Below are 15,266 nucleotides of genomic sequence, written 5' to 3'. Positions count from 1 at the left end.
GAACGGGTGTTGTATGTGGAGGATGAGGGCTGCAGTAGATATCTCAGATAGCGGGGAGTGAGGCCTAACAGGGTTTTATAAATAAGCATCAACCAGTGAGTCTTGCAACAGGTGTACAGAGATGACCAGTTTACAGAGGAGTAAACGGAGGAACGATTACAATAGAGGAAACCAAGTCTAGATTTAACCTTAGCCTTCAGCTTTGATATGTGCTGAGAGAAGGACAGTGTACCGTCTAGCCATAATCCCAAGTACTTGTATGAGGTGACTACCTCAAGCTCTTAACCCTCAGAGGTAGTAATAACACCTGTGGGAAGAGGGGCATTCTTCTTACCAAACCACATGACCTTTGTTTTGGAGGTGTTCAGAACAAGGTTAAGGGCAGAGAAACCTTGTTGGACACTAAGAAAGCTTTGTTGTAGAGCGTTTAACACAAAATCCGGGGAGGTGCTAACTGAGTATAAGACTGTATCTGCATATAAATGGCTGAGAGCTTTATACTGCCTGAGCTATGTTGTTGATGTAAATTGAGAAGAGCGTGGGGCCTAGGATCGAGCCTTGGCGTACTCCCTTGGTGACAGGCAGTGGCTAAAACAGCAGATGTTCTGACTTTATATAACATTTAAGTCATTTAGCAGACGCTCTTATCCAGAGCGACTTACAAATATACTGCACTTTTTGAGAGAGGTAGTTAGCAAACCAGGCCAAAGACCCCTCAGAGACACTAATACTCTTTAGCCGGTCCACAAGAATGGAATGGTCTACCGTATCAAAAGCTTTGGCCAAGGCAATAAAAATCACAACATTGCTTAGAATCAAGAGCAATTGTGACATCATTTATGACCTTTGAGATTGCAGTGACACATCCATAACCTGAGCAGAAACCAGATTGCATACTAGAGATATTACTATAGACATCAAGAAAGCAAGTCAGTTGATGTGAGTGTTGCAACCAAGGACAGACAATTTATACTCGCTACGCACTTTAGCACTCGGTGGTCCCGTTCTATGAGCTTGTGTGGCCTACCACTTCGTGGCTGAGCCGCTGTTGCTCCTGGACGTTTCCACTTCACAATAACAGCTCTTACATTTGACCATGGCAGCTCTAGCAGGGCAGAAATTTGACGTACTGGCTTGTTTGAAAGGTGGCATCCTATGACGGTGCCACGATGAAAGTCACTGAGCTCTTCAGTAAGGCCATTCTACAGCCAATGTTTGTCTATGGAGATTGCATGGCTCAATTTTATACACCTGTCAGCAACGGGTGTGGTTGAAATAGCCCGAATCCACTAATTTGAAGGGTTGTCCACATACTTTGGTTTGTGTGTGTATACAGTCCATTTGGCAAGTATTCAGTAAGTATTCAGACCCCTTGACTTTTCCCGCCTCATCAAACTACACACAATACCCCATAATGACAAAGCAAAGAGAGGGTTATAGAAATTATATATATATATATTTTTTTTTTTACAATTATGACATATACATAAGTATTCAGACCCTTACTCAGTACTTTGCTGAAACACATTTGGCAGCGATTACAGCCTCAAGTATTCCTTCGGTATGAAGTTACAAGCTTGGCACACCTGTATTTGGGGAGTTTCAGCTCATGATATTTTTGTTCAGTGAGATGTGTGTGTATTGAATTTATTTATTTGTATGGAGTAAGCTATTGTGTTCGCTGTTTCCGGTAATCAATAAATACTACTGCACAAAATTCTAAAAATCACCCGATCAGTGTCATACCATGTACAATATATGAACTGTCTAATTGTTATGATGTTTTACCATATTGCAGACATGAAGAGATGCAGAGAATGGAGTTGGGTTACTTCTAAGTAACTTTGGGTTACTCTTAAAGCTTGTTGCATGCGTCGCAGTCGAAACGGTTTCCGCATATATTGTGACGAAATGTTTAGACTTTTTTGTTCGTTTGGGGTTCGGCAGGTACATTTTTGGGGTGGTTGTTAAAGCACACACTATTTTTTCCAAAGTCTACGCCCCCTTGTCTGTGGTTGGTCAACAGTACTACTAGTAGGATTGTGAACTATGGAGGGGATTCTATTAAATATGTGTTGTCATTCAATGAGAGACGACTAGTTTTAATGCAACGTTTCTCACTTGAGAAATACTGCACAACTAAGACTTCCTCTGCATATTTTTCTAAATCAATTAAATTTTTCTTGATTTATATTGGATTAAAGCAAACTATTGTCTATACTGGATATGTTGTTGCTACGGCGTCTCCAACTATATTGCTGTTTTTCAAGCGAAGGTCTTTTTAGGGAGTATGCGAGGCACAGTCACTCGCATCGCCTAGCCCTGCTAGGAGAAAAATGTACCTAGTATGCGCGGGCGCCTTCAGTCATCATCTTCGACATTGTGACCTTCCATTATAGAGCTTTGCTTTGATGTGAGTTCATTTTTTATTTAAAAAAAATGTATTTAACTGATGTGAATTTAGGCCTATACATTCATATCAGTTGTGTTCATACATTGTATTCACCTTATTTCTATTGTGGATAGTGTTTGTGAGCCAATGGAAAGTCTACAAAACACTGATAAAACCAGCCTTTGTATTGAATCCCATTTGATTGTGTGCTTCCAATTTTGATCATCATGATTTAGTGATGGCAAAGAAATGTATTGATCTACTGGGATTTTTGAAAGAGACTAACTTGGTTCTGTTTGCTTGGACTTAAGAGAACTATGGTTGTGTTTTTTTGCAGGCAGTAGTTTTATTTTGATGCATACATTTGCCATTTTGATGGTATAGTTTAGATTAATGTATTTACATTTTGAAAAAAACACATTTACTGTTTTGGAAAGGGCCGCAGAGTTCTGTGTCTTGTGAACTCGGTTTTGAAAATCGACAACATTGTTCCAAAAAAATGTTTGTACATGAAGCTGTAATAGATGCATCACATAAATGGAAAAAAAGAGGAGTCCCCACAGAACCTATACAGAGAAGTGTGGGGACTAGCCTACGGCCTTAATGCTAGGGAATGTACCACACACAGGTTTCCCTTGGAAACCATCTTGGCGTTAGCTGAAAATGGAAGTTAACATAAACCACACTCACCTCTTTTTTGGTAAATACCATATGTAGGAGGCCCTTTCACATGCCCATACATTAAACACCCCCACCCCATTGAGCCAGTGCAAGAAAATTACAACAAATTAGGTACAAAACAATGTTATCGTCGCAAATAGTCACTGGGCAGAGGCTGATGTAAACCCCCCAAAAAAACTACAAATAAACAGATGCAAGTCACGTATAGATAAACACATATTGCATAGACCTGCAGTGTATATGTCGTACACTGGCTCAGGATGCAAAAAGTCAGTTATAGCAGCTACAGACTTTTTTTTACAGACTTTTTCAGACCCTTTGCCCTCAGAGGAGGCCGTAGCACGCAGGAGGCTCGTTAGAAGGCATCACAGCTGACAAGCTCAACTGAATGACTCATTTCTGATTACAGTTAGCCCATGAGAGGGAACGCAGGAAACCGCCATGCCCCCGGGGGGGGGGGGGGGGGGGGGGGTGCTATGAGGATGTGCAGCTGCCAACCATGGGTAATCACAGCGGTGCAAGCTCCTGGTAGCAGCTGGAATTGTTGAGGTTGAGAGAGGGCAGCCAATTGCACAAGGCTCTGATCACTTTCCAGAGGGCACGGAGACAAGTGTGGACAAGAAACAGCGAGGCAAGAAAACAAGTCGAGGAGTGATAGATAGATAGCGAGGCCGCCACAGTCGAGCTGCTACTGCATGAGTGAGACAACTGAGTCACAGTTGAAACAACCCCTCCACTAGGCACAAACTGGTTGAATCAATGTTGTTTCCCAGGTTTTCCAACATTACAGCACAATCTTATTCCATTGTCAATTCTGTTCAGCATACTTTGTTACCATACGTATAATTTCAATTTTCTTTACTTTTAAAAGCCATGGTAGTTAAAATGATTATACTTTTTAAAAATCACACATACATACCAAACCAACAGAAAAGAAAAAGGGGCACAGGAAGTGATGCAGTCCAGGAAGCACACGTCCATTTTCTCAATATCTCTATTTCAGCTTAACCAAACTCCATTAGCCATGTGCTCTCACCAAACAAAGCCATAACACACTCAAAACCTCAAACCTGGGCTCCACCATGCCTCCGGACTGCATTCACTTCCTATGGGCATCCGCCTGGCACACACAAACAGGGGGGTTTAAATACAGATGCATTAATCAACCAATAAAAAGGCTTCTTTCATAAACATGCAAATAAATCACACCTGTGACAATATGATCAAAGCATTATTCGTTAGACCATTACATAAACACTTATTAGTATGCGTGCCCAGTTAAAGGATGCAACCAATCAAAGACACAGTTAATTGGTTACCCTTTAATCAGTTTAGGAAAACATCAGACACCAGACATGGTTTTGATTTAACCTACTTTCAAAAAGAAAAATTTGCATCATTAAATTCCTAATTGGTCAAAATGAAAACTTTCGTACTGTGCACAGTAGGTGCTCAGTGCTGTAGGTTGGTGATCTTTGAATGCAGCAGGTATTCATTCATAAAGTCATTACTTAATGTATCGAGTTTGTATACCAATTCTGGGGTCAATTTGGCTAATGGTTTATGTTAAGATTTGTGAATTTTTTTCTCAATATTTTACATTGTTCGTCTACATAATTAGAATCTAACATTCATTTGCATGAGACAGTCTAGTTGATCATTAGTTAGTGCTCTAGTATCCTATGGTGCCAATGACATCTATAGTGCCACCAACTCGTCTGGTGCAGCCATCTAAGGTTACAGTGACTTAATATTCACACAGCTTCCAAGGAAATGTACATGAAGTTTACATACCAAATTTCATGGCCCCATGTCCATCTGTTCAGTTCTTATAGCCCTGGTGTGACATGGTACCATCTAGTGGTGTAGCATTGCCGACGTTGAATGCAAAAATGAATCATTCTTAAATTGATTAGAGGCTAATTCATTGAGTCTGTATTCCAAATCTGGAGTCAATCTAATGTGTGGTTCATGAGGAGAAGCTTTTAAAAGTATTTTTAGCAGTAGCATATGTGCTAACGTGCATCTATAGGTACAGTGCGGCCATATTTGAATGCAGCAACAATTTTTTCTTAAAACATTTACATTTAAGTCATTTAGCAGACGCTCTTATCCAGAGCGACTTACAAACCATTAAAGACTGAGTGAATCTGATGTTTGGTTCATAAGAAGATGATTGCAGACGGTTTTGAGCATTGGTGTTACATAGTCAAACATATGAATTGTTAATAGTTTGCTTTTTCCATATCAATGCCAAACTTAACTGGTTCATCATGGTATTGGCTTTGAAGACCCAAGAAAGTTTCATGTTGATAGGCCACTGTGGAGTCGATTTACGAAGGCTTTAAATGGACACCGTGCTTCTACATCTGCATTGCTTGCTGTTTGGGATTTTAGGCTGGGTTTCTATATAGCACTTTGACATCGGCTGATGTAAAAAGTGCTAAATACATTTGATAGATTGATTGAAACATAAAATCTGATTTCCTGATGTATAAATAACTCAGCCATCTCTTAAGCAATCCCTTAACTTTTCTGAAACTAAGTTTATAGATCTACCATGGGTGTTAAAAACCCTCTCTCATTAACCCTCTCTCTGACCCTGGAAGAGACACAAAATGTGTAGCCTTTTACTGCTGAGGTAGGCTACCATCCCCCGCCTCAGTCTGACTCTATTATTCAGGCATAGGGCACTTCACACCTGTGTGCCAGGGACCAGTTTGCCAGGGAACTCAGTCAGCTGACCAGGGCCAGCCAATCACAGGCTCTACCGTCTGGAGGTAACAGACTTCCCCAACCCTGTGTTAGTGCATCACTGAACATGTAAGTGGACTTTGTTAGGGTTCGTGTGCATTTGATCTGTATACATGTTATAAGCTGCTACTGCTTTGTTAGTATATGCTTATAAACTCAGCAAAAAAAGAAACGTCCTCTCACTGTCAACTGCGTTTATTTTCAGCAAACTTAACATGTGTAAATATTTGTATGAACATAACAAGATTCAACACCTGAGACATAAACTGAGCAAGTTCCACAGACATGTGACTAACAGAAATGGAATAATGTGGAATAAAGGGGGGGTCAAAATCAAAAGTAACAGTCAGTATCTGGCGTGGCCACCAGCTGCATTAAGTACTGCAGTGCATCTCCTCCTCATGGACTGCACCAGATTTGCCAGTTCTTGCTGTGAGATGTTACCCCACTCTTCCACCAAGGCACCTGCAAGTTCCCAGACATTTCTGGGGGGAATGGCCCTAGCCCTCACCCTCCGATCCAACAGGTCCCAGATGTGCTCAATGGGATTGAGATCCGGGCTCTTCGCTGGCCATGGCAGAACACTGACATTCCTGTCTTGCAGGAAATCACACACAGAACAAGCAGCAGGGCTGGTGGCATTGTCATGCTGGAGGGTCATGTCAGGATGAGCCAGCAGGAAGGGTACCACATGAGGGAGGAGGATGTCTTCCCTGTAACGCACAGCGTTGAGATTGCCTGCAATGACAACAAGCTCAATCCGATGATGCCGTGACACACCATGACGGACCCTCCACCTCCAAATCAATCCCGCTCCAGAGTACAGGCCCAGGGGGAACGCTCATTCCTTCAACAATAAACGCGAATCCGATCATCACCCCTGGTGAGACAAAACTACGACTCGTCAGTGAAGAGCACTTTTTGCCAGTCCTGTCTGGACCAGCGATGGTGGGTTTGTGCCCATAGGCGACGTTGTTGCCGGTGATGTCTGGTGAGGACCTGCCTTACAACAGGCCTACAAGCCCTCAGTCCAGCCTCTCTCAGCCTCTTGCGGACAGTCTGAGCACTGATGGAGGGATTGTGCGTTCCTGGTGTAACTCGGGCAGTTGTTGTTGCCATTCTGTACCTGTCCCGCAGGTGTGATGTTCAGATGCACCGATCCTGTGCAGGTGTTGTTACACGTGGTCTGCCACTGCGAGGACGATCAGCTGTCCATCCTACCTCTCTGTAGCGCTGTCTTAGATAAACACAAAAAGAAAGATGCCCAGGGTCCCTGCTCATCTGCGTGAATGTGCCTTAGGCATGCTGCAAGGAGGCATGAGGACTGCAGATGTGGCCAGGGCAATAAATTGCATTGTACGGACAATGCAATTTATTGCCCTGGCCACATCTGCAGTCCTCATGCCTCCTTGCAGCATGCCTAAGGCACATTCACGCAGATGAGCAGGGACCCTGGGCATCTTTCTTTTTGTGTTTTTCAGAGTCAGTAGAAAGGCCTCTTTAGTGTCCTAAGTTTTCATAACTGCGACCTTAATTGCCCACCGTCTGTAAGCTGTTAGTTTCTTAACGACCGTTCCACAGGTGCATGTTCATTAATTGTTTATGGTTCATTGAACAAGCATGGGAAACAGTGTTTAAACCCTTTACAATGAAGATATGTGAAGTTATTTGAATTTTTACAAATTATCTTTGAAAGACAGGAAAAAGGGAAATACATAATTTTTTTGCTGAGTTTATATGCTTCCTTAAGATGTTTATGTCAGGATTGCCTTCTGTAATCCCATGTTACATACTTCACACAGTCACGTTCTGATATGGTCATAGCCACATCCATCATGGCTGCATGTTAGCATCCTAGCCTTTATAGCTGCCAACACTGATGCTAATGTCGTGGAAATTCTACACCAAGGACACTGGAAGTCAATATTAAATGAATCACTCTTTATTATCACAAACAGAGAGGTTCACAAACTCAATCCAAGCTTGATGAAAACTCTGAAAAGGGCGAAACCTTTCAGGCTTTATATACTGCTACACAAACAAGTCATATAAGCATGATTTACATGATTCATTATTAACTTTGATTCCTGCATGTGACTGATTGATACCTCACTAGGCTTCTTCTCTCAAAGCTGGGACCTTGAAACTGAGATACTCCTTTTGGTTCTGAGAACAATGTTCTGAGAACAATGTTCTGAGTGTACCGCCAATTGGTCTGAGGAGGAGGTCAGTCACCTGCACACACCAAGATAGAGTGATAGGAGATGCTGTGTAAAATTCAAGGCTATCTTTCCAGACAACAACATTTTCCCTCACACTCCCTCCTTTCACCACTCTGTGATAATTATTGTTACATTTTATTAAGGTAAGCATTAGATTATGGCTTAACTATAAAAGGAGGTTCTATCAAAATACTTACAGTTGAAGTCAGAAGTTTACATACACCTTAGCCAAATACATTTGAAAATATATTCTTTCACAATTCCTGACATTTAATCCAAGTAAAAATTCCCTGTTTTAGGTCAGGTAGGATCACCACTTTATTTTAAGAATGTGAAATGTCAGAATAACAGTAGAGAGAATGATTTATTTCAGCTATTATTTCTTTCATCACATTCCCAGTGGGTCAGAAGTTTACATACACTCAATTAGTATTTGGTAGCATTGCCTTTAAATTGTTTAACTTGGGTCAAACGTTTCAGGTAGCCTTCCACAAGCTTCCCACAATAAGTTGGGTGAATTTTGGCCCATTCCTCCTGACAGAGCTGGTGTAACTGAGTCAGTTTAGTAGGCCTCCTTGCTCGCACACGCTTTTTCAGTTCTGACCACAAATTTTCAATAGGATTGAGGTCAGGGCTTTGTGATGGCCACTCCAATACCTTGACTTTGTTGTCCTTAAGCCATTTTTCCACAACTTTGTCAGAATAATGTTTGTGGTCATTGTCCATTTGGAAGACCCATTTGTGACCAAGCTTTAACTTCCTGACTGATGTCTTGAGATGTTGCTTCCATATATCCACATAAATTTCCTACCTCATGATGCCATATATTTTGTGAAGTGCACCAGTCCCTCCTGCAGCAAAGCACCCCCACAACATGATGTTGCCACCCCCATGCTTCACGGTTGGAATGGTGTTCTTCGGCTTGCAAGCCTCCCCCTTTTTCCTCCAAACATAACGATGGTCATTATGGCCAAATAGTTATATTTTTGTTTCATCAGACCAGAGGATATTAAACCAAAAAGTACGATCGTTGTCTCCATGTGAGGTTGCAAACCGTAGCCTGGCTTTTTTATGGCGGTTTTGGAGCAGTGGCTTCTTCCTTGCTGAGCGACCTTTAAGGTTATGTCGATATAGGACTCGTTTTACTGTGGCTATAGATATTTGTGTACCTGTTTCCTCCATTCATCTTCACACGGTCCTTTTCTTGTTGTTCTGGGATTGATTTTCACTTTTCTCACCAAAGTACGTTCATCTCTAGGAGACAGAACGCGTATCCTTCCTGAGCGGTATGACAGCTGCATGGTCCCATGGTGTTTATACTTGCGTACTATTGTTTGTACAGATGAACGTGGTACCTTCAGGTGTTTGGAAATTGCTCCCAAGGATGAACCAGACTTCTGGAGGTCTACAATTGTTTTTCTGAGGTCTTGGCTGATTTCTTTTGATTTCTTCTGATTTCTTTTGAGTTTGGAGGTAGGCCTTGAACTACATCCACAGGTACACCTCCAATTGACTCAAATGATGTCAACTAGCCTATCAGAAGCTTCTAAATCCATGACATCATTTTGTGGAATTTTCAACGCTGTTTAAAGGCACAGTCAGCTTAGTGTATATAAACTTCTGACCATCTGGAATTGTGATACAAGGTATTATACGTTTTTTGTTTTTTGTCTGTAAACAATTTTGGGAAAAATTACTTGTGTCATGCACAAAGTAGATGTCCTAACCGACTTGCCAAAACTATAGTTTGTTAACAAGAAATGTGTGGAGTGGTTGAAAAACGAGTTTTAATGACTCCAACCTAAGTGTATGTAAACTTTCGACTTCAACTGTATATTGAAGTAAGTGAAATCAACACATAAAACCAGACACTTTATCCTTTCAAACCCTTCACTCTGGGTTGTACAATCTAAAATACACACACATACATACACAAGGGATCTGTATACTCAGAGGTAAAAAAAATATCTCAATGTTTACCATTGTTTCCATGGCTCTTACCACATTTGGGTTACTTTGACATATGTTCTGTACTAACTGTTGTGGTGGTTAATTTCTTTATTATCAAACGAGGAGAGACAAACTTATCACACAAGTCAGAGTTATACTTAAACTAAATCTTTATTAACGTATTCATAAGGAAAGCATGTCACACCACACACACAGGTGAATGATGTGAGGGAGCTGCAATAACGATGGCTGGTTGACACAACATTCTCGACTGTTTTGTTGAGAGCCCCGAGTCAAATAATATATTTTATATGGCAAAGATACACCCCTTTAGTCTACCTGACAAACAACAGATGTGTTGAATGGGTCACAAGGTTAGGATTTGTATGAAATAAATGAATAATTCACAGCAGACAATATCTGCTGTAAAGACTGTTCTTATTGTATGGAAACCAGGGTCTGGCCCCCAAAACAAGGTTCCATACCAGAGCCATCTCCACCCTGGTACCTCCCCGTACACAAACCAACTCATGCTATGGAATGCGGTCTTTAGGTTTTATCACCAAAGCATCGTAAATCCACTGTCAGCATTAAGCCCCAAAGGGCCAACTCAGAAGAACACACACAGATGAGAGTGTTCAAAGAACCCTATTCTATTCCATAAAACAACCATTTGATGTAAAAACAGAATTATAACATAATCTTTTAATTTTGCTCTCACAGTGTCCCTGGGCCATCAACTGGTCAAAATATGAAACCTGTTTAATATCCGCTAGGGCCTTCAAAAAGTTGGTGCTGACTTATCAGCTCAATATTCAGTACTAAAACATTTACTTGGATCTACTGTCACGGCCGTTGCTGGAAGAAGACCAAGGTGCAGCGTGGTGAGCGTACATTTTCCTTTTTATTTCAAAATGTCACCAACAAAACAACAAATGAAAAACAACCATGAAGCTTACAGGGCATTAGTGCCACAAACAAAGTTAACTACCCACAATGAAAGGAGGGGAAAAGGGCTACCTAAGTATGGTTCCCAATCAGAGACAACGATAGACAGCTGTCCCTGATTGAGAACCATACCCGGCCAAAACATAGAAACACAAAATCATAGAAAACAAAACATAGAATGCCCACCCCAAATCACACCCTGACCAAACCAAATAGAGACATAAAAAGGCTCTCTAAGGTCAGGGCGTGACATCTACTCCAATTCTGGACAGTGTTCCACGTAATGGAAACAGATTATTGTTTTAGATGACATTACCTTCTTATTTAAATCAAAGGTATATTCAAACTATCGAATTGAGAAATAATAATTGGAAATTGTCAAAAATGTATCTTATTAAATTATTCATGCCTGTGTCCCTTACAGACTGAGTTCAGTGAGTACCACTCCCTTTCACTGGCGGCTTATCTATTGGTCCACAGGAAGCTTCTTTAACCCAAACACCAGATGGCAGCCTCTAATATATTATCAGTCCCAAGGCTCAATCCCTCTGTTTGTCATGTGACCTTGTATTAAAACCTTAGCTTCTTAAAATGACTATGACATTGCTTTATTAAAGTTCTATCTGAAAGCCACCAATATTACCATTCACATACAGTCAACATTCATTCAATTTGAAATCAACTGATAGATCATGAGTACCATGAATCTTTCCACTTTACTTTCTTTATCACTATCTTTGTTACTTTCATTAGTCTCTATATAAGTTTCCTTAAACTAGGACCCTTCTAGTCTTTCCAGTAGGAAAAACCCTCTCAATCACTACTGCTAATACACACTGACCACTTTCAAACAATGTTCTGCTTTTACCCCTATTGTAAGGTTTAAAAACAAACAAAACAAACATGATAACTTTCTCCTTATTGGAAGGAATTGTTTGCATTTTAGTCTACCCTTAATATGTATTACTTTTGTATATTCACTTTCTGTTTCGCACTCATTAAATGTCTGTTATTTTGAGATTAATATGTTATGAGCCGAAATTATAAAATACATTGGCCAATTCAGAAGGGGAGAGAGAAACTCTTAAAAAGCTTCGTTTTTAAGGTAGCTCTCGAGACTAGAGTTTCTTTCAGGGATCAACATATATTGCAACTGGGCTAGCACTGCCACTGTCATTGTAGTGCTCTGTCCAAAATAAGTCTGGCACCTGAGACAGGATAGACTGGGAAACAGTGTTAGACCCCCACTCCTCCTGGGGGAGGGGTTCAATTTGTCTGCTTACTCATTGGTTTAAAACCTCATCATTTGGGATATCAACGAAAACTCCATCTGGGTTACAATAAATGTAAGCATTAAGTTTAGTTAACAAGTCTCTACCTAACAAGTTACAAGGTTGGGTTGGTGAATACAGAAAATAATTTTCAATATTCATTGGTCCTATGGAATAGGGCATGGGTTTTGTTTCAAAATGTATTACCGGGTGGAGGAAATCCCATAAACGTTTAAGCACCTGTATCTACCAACATAGGAATTTCCTTCTCCTGTATGTATACCATAATTTTTGGGACAGATTGGTCTCCTTTTACCTGTGGGCATTGCTGTATCAAAGATGCAGTTTCCCCTGAGGGGCGTCCCTATTGTGGCTGGTTAATTTCATAAAATTATTTTGCGTTGGAAGCAGTTTTTTTGTTTGTGTACTTTTTACCCTTTTTCTCCCCAATTGGTAGTTACAGTCTTGTCCCATCGCTGCAACTCCCATAAGGACTCGGGAGAGGCGAAGGTCGAGAGCCATGCATCCTCCAAAACATGACCCCGCCAGGCCGCACTGCTTCTTGACACACTGCTCGCTTAACCCGGAAGCCAGCCGCACCAATGAGTCGGAGGAAACACCATACAGCAGGTGCCCGTAGTCAGCGTGCATGCGCCACGAGTCGCTAGAGCACGATGGGACAAGGACATCCCGGCTGGCCAAACCCTCGCCTAAACCAGACGATGCTGGGCCAATTGTGTGCTGCCTCATGGGTCTCCCAGTTGCGTCCGGCTGCGACACAGCCTGGGATCAAACCAGGGTCTCTAGTGACGCATCTAGCACACGGGTGTCCTTCCAACTCTTTCTCCTGAAGTCTTTGACCACCACGAAATCACCTGGGTTCAAATAGTTCTCAGCTCCACCTGCCAGGTTCGGCAAAGATGCCTTTACCCGGGGGAAAAAATTCTTAAGAACACTGTTAAGGTTGACACAATACTCAACCATGTCTTCCTCAATTCCTTGCAGGGACAACCTGTTCTGGGGAAAAGGTGTATTAGTCATCCTCATGGGAAGACCAGTCAGCACCTCGTGTGGAGAGAAACCAGTGACTGTGTGGGATCTTCCTCTCATACTCATCAGTGTCAATGGAAGCACCTTTACCCATGTCAGGCTTGTTTCACCAATTAGTTTAATACATTTTGTTTTCAGAGTTTGGTTCAACATTGTTAGTCATGCAAATCTAACATTGTACAACCCCGCCACCAGAGAAATTTTATGCAAACACAGTAAAACCTACTGTACACCAATATTTATTTACAAGATCCACCATCCCTCCTTTTGACACATGGCCTTGACCTTGACCGTGACAATTTGTCAAGGAATTGGAAAGTACCATGGGGCATGGCTGGTGTGCTCCACACTTCCAGCCATTCACCCGAGGCATCCTTCTCTGATGCATCAGCCGTTGCCTGCAGAGCAACAATGTCATTAACAGAGAAAGGGTTAGTGGAAGCAGGAACTGCTGCCATCTGTAGGAGGGGGAAACAAAAGATGAAGCAGCTAATTTAGCTGTGCAGTCAGCCTTAGTGTTCCCCAGAGAAATGTTATCTTCAAATAGAGGAGGGGAGTTGGACAGCCTGTAACAGAGACGAAACAAGATAACTGTGTGCAATTTGTTTTCCAGACGAGGTCAAAAACCCTCTATTCTTCCACAATGTTCCAAAATAATGCACGACACCAAACGCAGATCTACGATCAGTGTAAATGTTAACAGAGCTGTCCTTTCCCAAAATACAAGCTCTATTCAAGCCAAATAGTCCTACCGCCTGTGCAGATAAGTGTGAGGGGAGTCTAGCACTCAGGGGTTGGACCCATCTACAAAAACCTAAAAGTCCGGATTGTCTAACGGGGTGTCTCTCAAGTCCAACCTACAGCTACAGTCAACTTCAAAAACAAAATCACAGTCATGGTCTTTACTGGCATCTGCTGTAGGGAGACGTGTTGAAGGGTTCAGAATTGTACATCGTTTCAGAGTAACATGGGACATGTCAACAGAATGTTCTGATTGTCTAGCAATCTCGCAGGCGTCAAATGAGCTGTTCTTGACGGTGTAATAATTGCGTGAACAGTATGGGGCACATGTACGGTTAGAGGAGACATTGCCACAATGTCAGAACATGCCAAAACAGCCTCAGTAGCAGCCGCTACCGATCACAAGCAGGAACCCATTCCCCTGATCACAGTATCCAGTCTTTTAGAATAATAACCAACAAGTCTATATCCTACCCCATGATACTGTGTCAAAACTGCTGACATAAACCCACCTGTCTCTGAAACAAGAAGATGGAAGGGTTTAGTATGGTCTGGCAAACCCAAGCAAGGGGTATACATTCATGTTTGTTTCAATTTTACAAATGCCACCTCAGCCTCATCAGTCCAGACCACAACTTCACTTGCCTCCATCTTTCTCCCATAAAAACAATCCTGCAGCAGTTGAACTATCTCTGCATAGTCTTTCAACCACAGATGGCCAAGAACCAGCCACACCTAACAACACTTTAATTGCCTCTAATCTATCTATGGAGAGGGCGCGACACTCAGAAATAACATCATGACCCAAATATTTAACAGAGCTGTGGCATAATTTCATTTTACAGGGGTTAACTTTATGACCATTTTCTGTCCCCCAAAAAATCAACAATGCCCGAGTGTCCTCGTGACAAATCTCCTCTGATTGTGAGCAAACCAACAAATCGTCAACATACTGAACCAAAATACTCCTTCCAGAAACAACAAAAGCCTCTAGGTTCCGAGACATTTCTTGGGCAAAGATGGCAGGTGATTCAACGTGGCCTTGAGGCATCACTGTCCATGACCATTTTCTACCAAGAAATGTAAACGAGAACCAGTCATGTGATTCTTCAGCCACAGGAATGCTAAAGAAAGCATTAGTTAAATCAATTACTGAAAAACAACAACTACCTGGAGGCACCTGGGATAAAATGGTAACAGTGTTAGGCACCAGGGGTGTTCTAGCATGTACAGCATCGTTTACTATTCTAAGGTCTT

This window comes from Salvelinus alpinus, chromosome 29, assembly GCF_045679555.1.
Source record: "Salvelinus alpinus chromosome 29, SLU_Salpinus.1, whole genome shotgun sequence".
Classification (NCBI taxonomy): domain Eukaryota; kingdom Metazoa; phylum Chordata; class Actinopteri; order Salmoniformes; family Salmonidae; genus Salvelinus; species Salvelinus alpinus.
The sequence above is the reverse complement of the archived record's forward strand: the minus strand, read 5'-3'. Positions refer to the sequence as shown.